Source organism: Podarcis liolepis (assembly GCF_965112155.1).
Source record: "Podarcis liolepis genome assembly, chromosome: 5".
Lineage (NCBI taxonomy): Eukaryota > Metazoa > Chordata > Lepidosauria > Squamata > Lacertidae > Podarcis > Podarcis liolepis.
Genome location: NC_139556.1, coordinates 62,458,527 through 62,475,593, shown reverse-complemented (window position 1 = coordinate 62,475,593; position 17,067 = coordinate 62,458,527). Strand labels below are relative to the sequence as shown.

At 42.6% G+C, this 17,067-nt stretch overlaps 1 protein-coding gene across 9 annotated transcripts in view; it reads right to left on the bottom strand.

The window, feature by feature from the left end:
• Window positions 1–17,067, bottom strand: part of ARHGEF4 (Rho guanine nucleotide exchange factor 4) — a 156,600-nt gene that overhangs the window by 20,433 nt on the left and 119,100 nt on the right. The gene's annotated exons all lie outside the window — the stretch shown is intronic.

The following is a 17,067-nucleotide window of genomic DNA, read 5'->3' as shown; positions in this document are numbered from 1 at the left end:
CAATCCCACCCAATGGCCATTTTTTCACGAGACCATCAACCCATTAGCCTCTATGACCTAGATTGCCTTTTGCCAGCTTAAACTAGAACATCACCTAGGACCCCACCTGGACAGAGCTGGCCTTGCTTCATTTAGTCATGCCCTGGTAACTTCCTGTTCAAAGTGCTGCAATGTTTTATATGTGAGTCTGCCTGTGAAGGTGGACTGGAAATGTCAGTTAACAGAGCATATGGCGGAGAAACTGTTAAACAGGACTGGGTGATATGAACACAACATGCCATTGCTTTGCCATCTTCATAGAATCCTAGAATTGTAGAGCTGAGAGGGATCCCTAGCTCATTTCTAGGCCCAATTCATGGTGCTAATTTTGACCTTTAGCACTCTTCATAGCTTGGGACCAGAGCGCTCAAAAGTCCACGTGTCTCCAAGCATCCCTAACCAGTCCATGAAATCTTATTTCAGGATCCTGCACTGAATGGCCCCACCAAGTAAGGTACAACAGGAGGCTTGTGGGGAAAGGTGTGTTTTTGTTTTTTCATTTTTTGTTATGGCTCCCTGCTATGGAAGGTAGTGTCCTAAGAGAGACTTTCCTGGCATCTAACTTTGTGTACCCTTGGCACACAACCTTTTTATTTTTTCAGACCTTAAAAAATAGAATGGCACAATTTCTGCCCTGTGTAACATTCTTAAAAAAAGAAAAGAAAAGAAAGAAAGAATAATAGTAAGAGTATTATTCTACATATTACAAAAACCTCATACCAGGTAGCATCATTTCAAGAGAGAATGGGAGACAATGAGCATTCCCATGCTATTTGAGTTGATCTTTAATTCAACCAAGGTTGTGAAGATCCAGGCTTGTGCTATTTTTTACAAGACGGCATATGTGCAGAAAATGTTGAGCATTTGGGAATGTTGGAAACATCTCAAGACTTCAGGGGTCAGAGAAGGAGGCCAAGAGAGTTTAAAAGATAACAGCAATTAATTCCATTGTATGTAGTTTATTCAAGGCTTAACATGCTCATGAGCACATCACAAATATGTATGCTTCTCATTGTGTATGTTATCTCAGACATGTCATGAATGCTTATGCTCAAAATAACAGCAAATTCAAAGAATAGCTGATAGCATCACTTATTCATTTGAAAACAAGCTTCCCATGCATTCAGACTGCTGCCTTGGGATGGGAAATAAATCAGAAAGGCAGCAGATAATATCAGAGACCCCCTTTTATAGAACATTGCCTGGGAGCATGGGGTAAAATAAGCAAATAGCTGCCTTAGCATTCTTTCACACATGCCAGAAGTAGACCTGGGTTGGTCTAAATAAAAGGTTCCTGGGGCCAACTTAATCATGGGTAAAGTGGGGTATACAGCCATTCTCTCTCTCTGAGCATCAGCTATCTAGATAGATGTGGTAACTCATCCTAACTTTCATTTGTCCTTTGAACTTAGCACAGAAGTTCTAGTTAGTGCACAGAACCTTACATGCATATATATTGCACATATGTAAGATGTGTGCACAAAGAAACAATCAATTAATGGAGGGGGCAGCAGCTGCAAACTTTATCAATCTTCTGCATGTTCATTGTACCCATTTTCTTACTCTAGGTGTTTGCTTTTCCAAAAAAAATCTAGGTATAGGCGTGGGGCATTATCATTGACAATGCACAGAGATGTTTAAGACCTTCCTCCCTTCCATCTCAGTAAAAATAATAATAAAAAAAACCACACCATGGTCAGACTCCCACCTGACTCAGACCCTGGGAGAAACCTCATCCAAGAAGGTGATTTAGGATCCCACAGCCATCCCCAGTACAACTGAGGACCACCTTGGACCTGATCCCAAGGTAGCCTGAAGTACCCCGTATCAAGGATGTTTTGGCTGGGTCCTTTTATACACTCTATGGCTGCAGCCAAGCCCTGCATCAGTGCCCAGTTCTCACTCTTTGCTCCCATGGGTCTTGAGAGTAAATGCAGGAGCTAAATGAGTGGCAAACTGCAAGCTGGCATAAGGGTACCTGTGTTGGTGCCAAACAATTACCATGGTTCTACCCCAGGAAGAGTCTACTCAGGAGAAGGTTGCAAACAATGACCCAGCAGATGTTCAGGGCAAGAAGGCTGGCAGCGAGGATATAAAACTCAGCCTCCTCTGGATTCTTGCTGGCTTAATCGCTGTCCTGTTCCTACTCTTCAGCACATGGGAGCCTGTGTACACATTACTGCCTTAAAACACAGCAGGGTCGGGTTTCTCTTTTGCATTTTCAACTTGCATTGTCACATTGTTGTAGACATCAGTACAGCTTGGTGTTTTCCCAAATTCTCAATTTCTGTCCACACCAGCAGGTGTAGAGGGGGCATTGCTGTGTTCATATAGCTTACATTTTCAATTCAGTTTGAAGCTAGGGCGGGGGAAGCATCAAAATGCAGTATTTCTCAGGAAACCACAGGATAGGTGTGGATTGTGTATATACAGAGCTTCACAAATCAGCAGTGGGGAAACACTGGATGCAGAGGTAATGGGACTGAGCATTTAGAAAGAACTTGTGGTATTGGTGTTAACTGCTAATCATGTTGGTAACATATGTGTAGTTAGGCCCTTAATAAGAACCTTACTGCATCGGAGCAAAGGTCCATCTCATCCAACTTCCTGTTTATAACAGTGGCTAAGAAAATTCTTCTGTAAAGTCCCAACTCCAGGCATGAGTGAAATAGCCTTTCTCTCCCTGCCCCTTGAATCTTGTATTTAGTTGTATTTAGTTGTATGCTGCCCAAAACCAACCCATTTTACAGTCCGGAGCAAAAAGATAAGATTTTCCCCACCTGAAGCCATTCCATCTGCATTAGCTGAATCTTTTTAACTCTGGTGAAGGGCTCCTATATCAGTATCTACAGACACTCTCCAATGGGTTGACTTCCATTGTCTGCCAAGATCAAGGTTACCAGATGTCCCCATTTCCCAGGGACAGTCCCCGGATTTACAAATCAGTCCCCATACAAAATCCATCTATTTAGTAGTTGAAAAGTGTCCCTGGATTCATTGAAAAAATCTGGTAACCTTAAGATCGATGCCAACACATAAGAAGGGCACAATCTCCTGAGGGCAGCAGAGTACTTTAAGGGAGGGTACCTCTAACAGATGGGAAAGCCTGGTGGGTTGCAGGGGCAGAAGAAGGGGGTTGCTGTGGGGGCGGTCTACCCCAAGTGTCATCACTTGGGGGGTGACAAAATGGTGGACAGCACTTACCACAGGGCCTGCAGTGTGCCCAAGCCATGCGTCTCTCCTGGGAGTGATGCAGTGGCTTCGGCACCCGCAGGCTCCACGCTGCCCCAAATGGTCTGCCCACCACCTACCCCTCAGCTGTAAGGTGGCTGAGTGGGAGGAAGCAGGCAGATTCCTCAGAGGCCCTGTGGAGCATCCTGCCCTGGCTGGCCCCACCCCTACAGGCGGCTGGCCCCACCCCCAGGTGCAGGGCATGTGCGCCGCCCCAGGCGCCTGATCGGCTTGCTCTGCAGCTAGTGGGTTGAGTAGCAAAAACCAGGGGTGAAGCCAGTACTGCCACCCTTCCACCCAGTACCTGAAGGGCTCTCTCTCTCCCCCTTATGATAGGGCTGGCCGTGATACTTGCTCCGACAATTTAGTTATCATGGTTAATAGTCACTGATAGACGATGAATTTGTTTAATCCCTCCTTAAAGCCACATTGTGTTTTGAGGCTGTCTGAGGGAACAGGCCTCTATTTTGAAAGAAAAGATGATGAGAGGCTCCCCTGCTGTTTCTTCCCCTGAGGTGAGTATTAAATGTAATTAGAAGTAATGCTAGGATTGCAGACAAAACTAACTTCCCTCTTCCTCCCAGTGTTTTTTTCTTCTTCTTTTTTCTACCAGGGCCACATCCTACACAAGCTACAGGACCAGTAGACTTGAAAGTGCTTTTTGTTCTTTTTCTTTTATCTACAATGATTAGGGAGGGGTGTTTCCACTCTCAGCTCTGAGAGCACTTTGAATGAGTCACAGTCTCTAAGTAGTGACCAATTAGTTCTTTTTTGAAGAGATATAAAGGTTTTAAGGCAAATAAGCATTCTTGCATGGGCAGATACAGGCACTGTAAGCAGCTGAAGAAGGCAAGCAAAGGTTAACTTAAAAGGTTTGGCCATTCACCAGAATGATGGATTTGACAACTTTCCCCAAACATTGGATGAGGCCAGAGTGCATTCAGGTTTAACAATGAGGTACAGGGGAGTCTTCATGAGCCCCTGGATAGCAACACGATTAGTCAAAATACTAAGACACCCAGGGCACTGGGTGAACCAGCATAGGAACCAATGGTCCACTAAGCTCAGTACTGTCCATACTGAAGGGCATTGGCTCTTCAGGGTTTCAGGCAGGGGTCTCTTCCAGCCGCACCTGGAGAGATCAGCTATGAAGAATGAGAGTTATGAGTCAGGAAACCCCATGTTCAAATGTCACCCCAACCATGAACTCACTAGGTCACCTTAAGCACGTCACAATCTCTCAATCTCAGCCTTCCATGTGCAGTATGGGAATGGTGGTAATAATATTAAGCCCTTTTATAGCTTAGTTGTTGTAACAGTTATTGAAATCTAGCTGCTAAGGATAGTTTGCTTCAGTTTGCTACTGTGTGCAGCTGAGGCATGTTGTCAGAAAGTTATCATGACTGCAGCATGGAGCACGTTTCCAGCCCTCAAGTATTCCCAAGTATTTATTAGGTTTATTTTTCTGTGTAGGAGTTAATTTCATCTTTGGATGAAGAGCAGTATACAAATAATTCAAACCTGCAACCCCCCTTCCAGCAGTATGAAGTAGTTTGCTCTAGGAAAAGCATTAGCACTTCTGCTGCATATACACAAATTGAGTCAGAGACAGTTTACTCATGAATCCCAGGAGCTTTCCTTGGTTAAGGGTCCTGTGTGTGCTATTGCTGCCATTCAAGAACAAAAGAGATATCCTGGCAGGCTGTGGTGAGAAGAGGATATCTGTGCCTTGGAGGGACCTTATCATACTGCTGCCCAAACTCATGGGACTCTTCACAAGTGGATATTCCACCTAGCAATGGCAGCTGTCATCCTTGATCGCACATACCCTCCAGGAACTTCTCTACCAGCTGCTGTGTTCTTTCCTCAAAAATACTGCTAACATTAGTTTAAAAAGTTAGTAGGGTTCATCTACATCCCTGATAATCAGGTGCTATAACAGGGCTAAAAGGTATAGAAAATCTGTGACCTAAACTAGCTCTGGTTGGGAGAGAGCCCATAATCTTGACGGATAAAGGCAGTGCACATCCTGCTATTTCCAGGGAGGAAGTGGAAGTTCTAAATCAGTGCCTGAGGTCAGCTCTGTTTGTTCAGTCAACAAAGTGAAGCTTAATCCAGGTACTGTTGGTCAGTGATTCTCAAAACCTAGATACAATTGTGCAGCTATGGCTATACTCCTAAAAAAGCAACCACACAGCTTGGGGTACTCCTAGATCTAGTAGCCTTGCTCCTGGGTGGAATCTACACACATATAAAAAAACACCATGAAAATGCTTTTTTAAAAAACTTTTTGGAAAATACATTGAATTTGGCATAATACATTTGTATATTGCACTTTACAACACATTTAAAACATTTTATTTGCAGCTGTATAGCTGAGTCCCTGGATACAGAGGTAGTGGAACGAGCTAACAGTGCCTTTTACCAGCTGCTGTGCCCTTTCCTGAGCTTCAGTCACTCATGTGATGGTCACTTCCAGGTTGGATTACTATAATGCAGTATTTATGAGGTTGCCCAGAGGGCAGCAACATGAGAATGGGCCTTTTCTGCAGTGGCTTCCCGTTTGTGGAATGCTCTCCCTAGGAAGGCTCACCCCGCACCTTCATCACATATCTTTAGGCACCAGGCAAAACATTTCTCTATAACCAAGAGACTTTGGCTGATTGAACATTCTATAGCCTTTTAAATGTTTTGTGAGAGGGGAGTTATTGGTTTTTGTTCTTGTTTTATTCTGTATTCTATGTTCTTATTTGTATTTTTATGTTGTGAACAGCCCTGTTATTTGAAGGAATAATAAATAATAAAAATAATAATCTCAATAATTACCTCCATCCATATGAGATGTCCAGGCTCTGAGGTCAAGTGTAGAGGTCCTGTTCTGTTCCCTCACCTCCCATTCGCTAACATAAAGGGGGCAGCTGGGTCTTTTATGTGTCCTGGAAAAAGAAGCTTGCCCGTCTCCTTAGCGAGCAACGAAGGCTTTTCTTTCCCAGCAGGCTTTTAGGAATGTGTTTTTCTGAATTTGCTTTTCACCTGCTATGGATCTTAGAAATGTATGCTTTTTTATCAGGCGGATACATTGCTAATGTTTTATTGTCTTAGATGTATTTCTTTGCCTAATTATTTAGAAAGACAAGGTACACCTTTTGGAAATGAAAGATAAATAGAACAACCTCCTAAAAAGGATGGGATACTGGCAAAAAATATCAGAGGGAGACAAATTTGATACCTTATCTGAGTAGCAAGCAACACTTTATACAAATATATATATATGTGAACCTCACTAGGGAGTCATTACAGTCAGATATGATTTTGGAGTGCCTGTTAGAGAAGCAAGGAATGTTACTTACTTTCCTTTCGATGTCATAATGTACAATGTTATTACTGTTTATCACATTGCTGTCACAGAATTACTAATAAGATCTATTCCTGCCCGCTTTTCAAGGCTAGGCTCTAAGTTTTAGTGGGACACACACACTTTCTTAAGGCAAGGAAAGGTGATCATTATCGATTCCTCCCACCTCAAACTCTAGATCTTGAAGGTGTGCAAGTCCAGCAATTTATTATCCAAAAGGTACACAAGACAGGTGAGTGCATGGACAGAAATTGTGTGGGAGCACCACACATGCTACTTCGAATTCCCTCATGGAAGAAAGGCAAGATATAAATGCAGTCATAAGCAGCTCACTTCTGACAATGTTCATGCTGCTACATACCTCTGTTGAAGTGTAAAGTCCCAGTAATTAGTAATTTGGTTATTGCCTACTGAGGGTTAATTGACACACATTTCCATCCATGTTTATTTGAATACAGTTTGGCTTTATTTTGAGGAACAGTTATAACAGTTCTTTTTATAAGAAGCCAGAATTTATTCGATTTTTAAATGTCAAGCACCAACATTAGAAATTTACAATATGCCATGAATAAATGCATGAGGAATCTTATTGACAAAACAGCCTCAGAACTCTTTTTCTTATAGCTCTCCCAGGATACAGTGTATAGAAAGCATTGGGTATTTGTCAGGGCTGATTTGCATGGTCAAAAATTGGGCTCTCCCCAGCACCAATGTTTTTCATTGTACGCTCGCCAGCCATCTGGGTTTGTAATGAATTCTTAGAGGCACATCCTGATCCAGTTATGAAGGTCTGTGTATGTAAGCAGAGGCTCTTTTTACATACTACCCGCTGGATCAGGAACAATGGAGGTTAACTGGATTCACATCTGCATTCTACATTTGTGGACAACTAATGCCAGAACTAGTGGCACAACATGAATTGATTTGGGGATGAATGACACACATTCAGTCAAGGCAAAAAGCTTGATTATAAAATAAATAAATATGAAAATAAATAAATATGAATTGGCCCTCAGTATTTTATTTCTGGCTATGGCAAAACAAAAGTTCTGTTTGTTTTTTTATTAACACTGCAGACTGCTGCAGCATACAGTGGTGCCTCGCAAGACGAAATTAATTCGTTCCGCGAGTTTTTCATCTAGCGAATTTTTCGTCTTGCGAAGCACGGTGTCGGAAAAGTTTTGGAAAAGTTTCAAAAATCACCAAAAACCTCAAAAAAGGCTACCACACCGCGTTCTATGAGTTGCTCCTCGAAGTCAAGTCGCAACTGTATTAACGGTGTTAAGAAAAAGGAAACAAACTTGCAAGACGTTTTCGTCTTGTGAAGCAAGCCCATAGGGAAATTCGTCTTGCGAGGCATTCGTCTTGCGGGGCACCACTGTACAACATTTATTTATATTTAAAATGTATACACTGCCTTTCCAAATATGTTGCTCAAAGCAGTAAGCAAAGAAGAATGGAAATTGTAGCAGAAGCTGGAGCTAAGAAAACCAAGCTGAGGCCTTTCATTTTTTTTATTTCGTCATGAAAGCAAACTCCCCCCGCCCCACGCAACTACTCTCTAAAGTTATACAATGTCCATATAGGAAATTAGGCTTTTAGCCAGACAAGTAAAACAGATTTTTGGTTGGGTTTATTTTTCCCAACTTTACATTAAACTAAGAAAACAATACATTTAAGAAATGCTACATGCTCTTGTGTTGTTTGGTTTGCCTTAAGTGCAGAATGGGATTGCCTGTTCAGATGAATAAAGTCTATGCAAAAACCATTCTGAGAACTAACTAGCTGTCAGGCTTACATCTCTGAGTGTATCCCAGGCTTGCTTCCATGTGCCAAAAATCACAAAGTATTTTCAAAATGAGCTTTCTTTAAAAAAGAAGGTGTCTAGCACAACAACAGAGTGACTCATGTAACTAGTAGGAATGGAGAACACTGTACAGAACACGACACACACATAACTTAGAAAGAATGGCTCTTGATAATGGATTCAGTTCTTTTAGGGTGGAATTAGCATTAAACTCCAAGGAGAGCAGTTTCATTATCAAATATTGGACCGCGTGAGATGAATACACCTGAAAGTTCTTGCTTTGCAACTTCAATGCCAGTAAGGGGTTTGTTGCGTTTCTGGAGGGCTGGATTTCTACTCAAGGCTTGGGAAGCAAGCCACACTTGTGAATTTTCCATTGGACAATGTCACAGGATTTATTTGAACTTCAGTGTTTCTTGAAGAATCAATTGCCTTTGACACTACCAGCCTGACTGCTTTTCCCTTGCCTCCCCTCACTCCCACTTTCAATCCATCAGTGTCTGAATTTCCAGATGGAACAAGACTGGTAAATAAAAATATATCATTTCCAAGTTGATTATCGAGTTAGCTTTTCTCCATTTTAAGAGGCCTGGATCAGCTCTCCCACAACATCTCGATATTTCAGCTAGAAACAGAAGGGACAAAGGCAGTTTCTTGTCCAAAGATCCCACCAACATATTATTTTTTTACACGTTTCTCTACACATAAGCACTCTGAAGTCATTAAGAAAATGGGATAAAAGCCAGTGAAGACATACATTCCACAGGGCGGTCACTGAACATAAACATAGATTCCTGATGTACTCTAATGATCCACCATTAATCAATTACAGCTAATTGGGCATTACTCACAACCCAGCGCACATATTCTCGAAGCCCCGATGGTCTCAATTAGAGAGCAATACTTGCTCTAATAGATTGGGCTTTTCTCACAGCAGCTGCAGACATGTAGCCGTTTTCTTGTATAATAGTTCATCAAATAAGTGCCACTTAACAAGCCAATGGAGTGCATAGATAGAGTCTGCTGAGCACTTCCAAGTCCATTCAGCTAAGAGGCGGAGTGTGTCTGTATGCAGCATCATTGTGATTACGGCCAGAGGTGGCCGGCAGCGACTCAGTTAACCAAGCTGGCCGCATTACTTCTTCCCTTTCCAAGATGTGATGCTGCTCTGGCTGGCAAGGCACAGGCAACGGGAACAGGGAGAGCCAGGGATACAGTGCGCCGATGAATAATCACAGGAGACATGCTCAGACACATGGCTACGACAGAAGACAAGGCGAACCTGAATCAGACAATGACGAGCTGACCTGCTGGTCTGCAGCCCAGTCCTGGAAGCCCCCAGCCACTCTTTGCCACGCAACACAATCCTGCTTCTCAGTAAACTGCCAGGAGAAACATGAGCACAACATTAATGATGATGAGAAAGAGCAGAATGACAAAGACCACCACGCGCTGCGTTTCCGGGTTCATGTTGCACCGGAGGAATGTGTGAAGCGCACTCCATTTGTGCCTGCTCTGGTTCGACCCCTTCGCCATGTCTGGGATTGGCCTCAGCCCCTCGAAAAACAGCGTCTTAGCAGGTTAGCAGCAGCGCTGTTTCCGGAAGAAAGCGTGAGGGGAGGCAGGGGAGGGGGCTACAAACAATAGAGGCATTTCTGCAGCTGTCAGGAAGCAAAACCTGATCAATTCGGTACAGCCATTATTATGATCGGCTTCCGAGCATAATACACGCACATGCAAGTACATCCTCTTCCCCCAAGCAATCCTCCTTATCTGGTTTTTGTTTTTTGTTTTATCTCAGCAAAGCACCAGCTTCCCACTTCATCTTCAGCAAAGTAACTGCCTCCATAAGCATTAGCTGAGTGAAGCTCCTATAGGAAGAGGGCTGCGTGTGCTGGAGCCCAGAGATCTCAGCGGCGATACTGGCTTTCTAAAGAGCTAGTCAGCTATTTGCTAAGCGCTGTAGCTAGGATACATGCAAGCCCTAGCAACGGGGGAGAGCGGGGAGGGCAGCAAGGAAAATGTGGGTCTTTCAAGGAGGGTTACAGAAGTGGAGGCAAAAAAACCAAAGGCAGCTGTGTTGGAACTCTCCAAAATGCACAGCTCTGAAGTATCTTTATTAAGATCAGCCAAAATGTTGCCAAATAGGGCGCAAGCTTTTGAGTTCTCCAGAATTCTTTATCAAGCTAGGCACTGCCCAAGCAGGGGTTGGGGAAGAGGAGGGGGAGGCATGGGTACAAAAATCTGGTTAGCTGTTGAAGCCTGAAGGTCTGCATTCAGACTCAGTCTGCAGATGGAGACTTTAACTGAATTAGTCTCTACAAGATATCAGATGATATCTAGGATTGAAAGATGAAGAGGCAATAGCCCAATTTTGAAAACAATTTTGATGCTGTTAATCAAATGTGGCATTCGTTAAAAAAAATACAGCTATGAGCTGAGTAGGCAAAAATAAATTAACAAAATTAATAAGATTAATGCAGGTGCTTCTTCAGATATTGCATAACGGCAATAGCAGTAGACAGAAAAGGAAATACAAATTGTAAGTGTAGATAACCTAATTCTTCAGCAATGGAAAAAAGGAAAAACCTGGCCAGCCTTGGGTAGTGAAAAAGCAAAGGCAGCCACTTGGATCCAGAAAAAAAGCCTCCATAATTGTTACAAAATAACAAGCAAGCTTTCCCGGGGTCCAGAACTCTTAATGAGGCTGGAAGCTATACAAAGGAGAGTTGCAGGGGAAGGGAACAAAAAGAGAGCAAAAATAGGCTGGTATGTAGTCAAAAGATCTTCATTTAGAACCAATTTCAAGATGGAATTTGCATATTGTCTCTTTAAATAGACACATCAGTTTCAGCAAACTATTCTAAAACTGATTTTCAATCATCATGTAAAATATACAAAAACATCTATGTTTTGTATACTCTGAATGAGAAGATTCCTATGATCAGAAATAGGAATTGACCTCGTTCAGATCTATTATTATTATTATTAGTAGTAGTAGTAGTAGTAGTAGTATTTATTTAATTTATATACTGCCCTTCATCCAAAGTTCTCAGGTGCTTTCAACATTTTTGAAATCTAGAGATTCACTATGATTTTTAGCAAATAATTCACACAGCTACTCAGAAAAATGTGAGAGGACAGATGCACTCTTCCCCCAAACACACCACACTAATAGCAACCAGGTCATCTGAATCATCTATCACAAGCATGTACGGCAGGAAGCAAAACCACAGTTTGTGCACAATTCAATTATGCAGATAACCAACTGTCTTAAGTTATAATGTTATGCACTAACTTGGTAACTTCTGATTTAATGACATTGTATATGCTTTAAATACAGTACATAAAAAGAATAATACTGTAATACAGACAGGTGGGGGAGGCAGGTGGACACCCAACACACAATGGTTCCTTAATCTACACTGAGATGTTTTTCAAATGTTAGTACTTGAGAGACCAGTTCTGTTCTTGAACAATTAGTCTGGCCTGATTGCCCTCTTCTCTCCCTTGCTAACATAATTTACTTTTTGCCCATAAATCTTTGAAAGTCCTCACTAAAGTTATCTATATTTGTGAATTGACACAAAAGAGTGGATTTGGAAGACATAGAGTCAACACAAGCATCCTGTTTGACTTGAGTTCCTGGTCAGATTGTGGGATAGAATGCATACTCCACATTTTATTTTTAAGACTGTGTACGAAAGACTCCAAGGCACTCAGGAGACAGGCGCTGGACCATGGTCTGATTGAGGGAGATTTCCATTTGGAATTAAACAAACAAACAGACTACCATATCTGATTTAGGGACTTAGCACAAACATGTAGGCAGGCAGGCTTAGTATGCAAACTCCCACCACCGCCCCAGCTCAGATTGTTATCTTCCTTGTGTCTAGGAAAGGCTAAATGTTATGAAAGCAAAAGTATTACCAGTTTTTCACAGAGAGATCAACATTTCAACAAAAGACTCATGCAACCATCTTAAGCTGGCAACAGTACATGCTCAGGATGTGAAGTTTGACTTTTTGCACTGTGCAGTCATATTCGTTGAAAACTTTATGGTAGTACAGCAAACACAGAATCAAGGGCACTGCCACTTTATCAGGAAAGAAAAAAGTCAAACCGTACCCACTGGCGAAGGAACGGGGGGGGGGAGCGGACCGCCTCTGGCACCATTGGGGAGGGGGGTACCATCATGGGCCCCCCAGACACACGCCGTGCACCCCCTCAGGCGATGTGCCACGCCTCTCGGGAGGACGTGACGCACCCGTGGGTGGCATGCCACACCCCTGGGATGCACCCCACGGCCCCGCAGGTGGTGTGCCATGCCCAGGGATGCCAGCCACGCCCATGCCTGCTCTCTGCCCCCGGTGCCGGAGCATGCAGCTTCGCCACTGAGCATACCAGTTCAACCAACATTCCTGTAAGTTCATTAAGCATAGCCTTTTCCCGTTGTTGTTCTGCACAAAAAGAAAGCATCTATTCAGAATGCAGCTTCGCAGCTGCAGGTTCTTCCCCAAAATGATGTGTCTTTAATTCAACATCTAATTGAAATAAACATGTCAAAATGCCACCTTTCTGCATGCATTCTTTGTACATGGAACCGTGTCTGAAAGGAGCTTGTATAACACCTGTAGCCTTGTGAAACATTGCCCATAAGCCGGAATAGTAGAGTTTTCAGCAGGCATTTAAAGTATGAAACAGATGGTGCCTGCTGCATTGCTATTGGCAGAGTATTCCACAGGATTGGGCTCATGATACTAAAGGCTCCATTTCTTGTTGATGTCAGATGAGCCTCGCCAGCTCAGCAGAGAACAAACAACACTCTTGTAGAAGATCACAGTGATGAAGCTGGGATATAAGGGTTCAGGCTGTTCCTAAAGTAACCTGCACCAAAGTCGTTCATGGTGCTGTAAATTAACACAGTGACTAGAAACTGGCTCTGAGGTAGCTGAGCACCCTTTGCAATTGACTAGATAAAGAGTTTTTAACAGTAGTGTCACATGTTGTCAGCTATGTGTCCCCATCAGCAGTCTGGCTGCCGAATTCTGCACCAGCTGGAGATTCCAAACCAGGCCCAAGGGCAGACTCACATAAAGCGCATTGCAGCAATCCAGACTTGAGGTTACCAAAGCAGCACTCAGGACGTTCCTGTCCCAGAACGGTCAAATATAGCAAATCCGATAAAGCTGGTAAAAGGCACTCCTACCAAGCTGAACTACAAGACATATGGCTAGTGGTCACATTTACAAAGACCACCACACAGAAGGAAGTTGTTTGTTTGTTTTTTGCTTGATTCATCTACGAAAAGACTGCTTGATATCTCATCACTTGAACTTCACCTGAGTATGTGAAATGGTGTGAAGATGATATGGGGCAATATGAAAGCTCTGCCTGGGGTGTTGGGCTGGTGACAGCCATTTCACACGTGCACATCATCAAGATTTTATTTCGTGCTAATTTTATGTTTGCATTTTTTGTGTGAACTGAGTGTACTCCATGTTTAGCTCTCTCCTTTTTGTTGAAAATTGAATTAGAATACTTTCAATACATACACAAATGTTCAACATGCTCATGTGAATGCACACTTTTATTTGCAGGTATTTTAATTCCAGGAGGAAGTCCTCTGGAACTGGTCTCATTACATATGTAGGAAATGTATGTATATGTATATTGCGTGAATGTGGTGCAGCAATTAAAGCATCAGACTTTAACCAAGGAGAATGAGATTCAACTCCTTATTCAGCCATTAAGTTCACCAGGTGACCCTGGGTCAATCTCTCTCTCAGTATAAACATCCTTACAAGGTTGTTGTGACAATAAAATGGAGCGGGGTGAATAACCTTATATACCACACTGAGTCGCTTGGATGAAGGGTATGATGGAAATTTGAATCATGGTGAAAACTATGGGTCATACTCCATGCAGCTCCATGAGCAGAAGACTTCCAAACACACAATGGAGTTTTCTCTCCCTCTCCTGCATGTTCCAGGCATCCCCACCTTCAGAGGTTTGGGGGATGTTCCAGAGCAGATGTGGGAAGCATGTGGGGGGGCGATGGAAAGAGAAGTGCTGCTGCACCAGAAGAACTATGCATGTGAAGCATTGGGAACAATTGTTGTCCCTAGCTGATTTTGATGCTGGTTTTATAGATTTAATATTTCTTACGTAACCTGTTTTAGACAATGAACTGATATCAAAAATCAAATGCAACAGCTACTCACCGCCAAAAGTCTGACAGAACAATGGTGACAGGCCCTTGCTGGAGACAACACTCCATAATGACTGAAGCAAATGCCTTGTCTCTCATGATCACCTGCCAAATTTGTGTTAGCGGGATTGTTGTAGCCTTGGGGGGGTAGTCATTACCAGCTGATTATTTAGAGGAGATGCATTGCTATTTATATTATAATATTTTTTTTTCTAAATTTGCATCCATATGTACAAATGAGAATATGCAAATTGGCACCCTGTTGTATCCTCATTTTCAGTGATGGCTTTCCTTTTTTTTGTGGTGATGGGAAGTGGCCATTCTCTTTGTCTCTAGTGGGCTTCAGCAGAAAGCTGGGTGGAGAAGGAGGTGAAAGAAAAGGGGGAGATTTAGGGAAGACTGAAAGGGAAAAAGAAACAGAAATAAACAAAAGTTGAATTAAAAAATAGATTGCTTGCATCCAGGCCTTGCCAGCTGTGTCCTTTTCAGGAACAAGATACAAAAAGGGCCTCACACAGGAAGAAACACATGGAACTTTAAGGCAATCTTGTCCCATAAAGTTTATAAGTAGCAGCACCTTAAACTGGCCCTGAATAGTATAGTACAGAATAACTGCAAATGTTATTGGGATTATGTGCTCTATCTCACCAGCACCTGGCTGCTACATTTTGGACTACAGTAATCTAAACACTTTGCAGTGTCAGGCTTACATAGAGAACATTTCAATATGAGCTGGAAATTCTCAAGGATTTCTGTGCCCAGGTCAGTCGTATCCAGAAAAAATACAAGATTCATAAGGACATGTGTCTATGTTAAAGATCAAGGACGAGTAAGATTATCCACAGTGAGATCTTTAACAATACTGAATAATTTAAGCAGGCATCTGAGCAAAAGGGGCCTTACCACAGACTTTACCAACCGGGTACCATCCAGATATTTTGGACTACTGGCTGGGCCAATAGCCCAAAACTTCTGTAGGGTACAAGGTTGGCAAAGACTGCCTCCATGCATAATCAACTGTGTGCTGCTTTCATGAACTGAATTGTGCCCTAAATCACCACACGATTTTGTGCCTTATTATTTCCCATCTTTATTGCGGCCTTGCTCTATAGTGCGTGAGCCTGTAAAGATATGTGCAATCTATTAGCTGGGATAAGCAAAACAGCCTGCTCTCCAGTGAATGCAGTTCAGTGTTATACTGGGTTATGCCAAGTGGCTTTATCTGGGTATGAAAAATTAATAACACTAATAAATCTGCTTGCACAGATCAAGGAGAGAGAGAAAAGATGAAAAGCCTAACGGTAACATTAGAATTTACTTCACTGTGAAAGCAAAGTGTGGGAGCTGGTTTGGCAGTGCCACAAAACAAACACACAATAGCCTCCTCTTTTACCCTCACAATCCAGGATAAACCAAGATAACAAGATAACTAAACATAACAGACATACAATGCTTGGCCATCACATACATATTCATTTTTTGTGTTCTTCTATGATCTCTGGTCTAATCAGGTATGCAGGTTTTCATAGTACTTCACCCTGTACTAGGGTAGCTATGTGAAAAATAGGACAAGGCTTCTGCATCTTACATAGTTGTGAATGAAAGTCCCTCTACTACATAAAAGTGCCGAAACACTTTCCTCTTCTGCATCTAAATAAAAAGATTGTCCAGTAGCACCTTAGAGACCAACTAAGTTTGTTCTGGGTATACGTTTTTGTGTGCATGCACAATTGGTCTCTAAGGTGCTACTGGACAGTCTTTTTATTTATTTCGACTACGTCAGACCAACCCGGCTACCTACCTGAATCTGTTCTGCATCTGGTCACCTGCCACCTCAGCCCCAAGCCCAGGGTGTCAGCAAAATCCAACCAGACCCTTCCAACCAGAATCTGAAAATCAGTAGGTTGCCAGCACTCCTGACTGTCAGACCTTACTGGACATTCCTGCAGATTCAGATAGACAAAAGCTAAAAGTCCAATTGAATTCAGTCAGACTTACTTCCCAGTAAACAGGCTGCAAGGCTCATTTGCTTTTCAAACCTAGTCTGGATTCCCATCTTTCTGAGGTGGCAAAGTTCACACACAGTGACTTGCCACCTCATTTTTCACATGGCAAGTCATTTGTGTGAAAACAGCCTGGGGGGGGGGATGAAACGCTACCTTGTCCGAAAAAATGCTTAAAAACATGACAGTGTGTTAGGAAAGCTACTGTGTATGAATCGGCAGCTAAACTTTTCCTTGTCACTGAAGTACTGAGTGAGGCACTCCCCCCCCCCCCCGCAAGAACATGATAACAAAATACTGTAAACTTTTATTATTTTTAATATGGCAGGCACAGTTAAATGTTCAACCTCACCTGCAATTTTAAGAACATAGGAAGAGTGTGCTGGATCAGGCCAATGGTTTGACTTCACTCCCCGGAGGC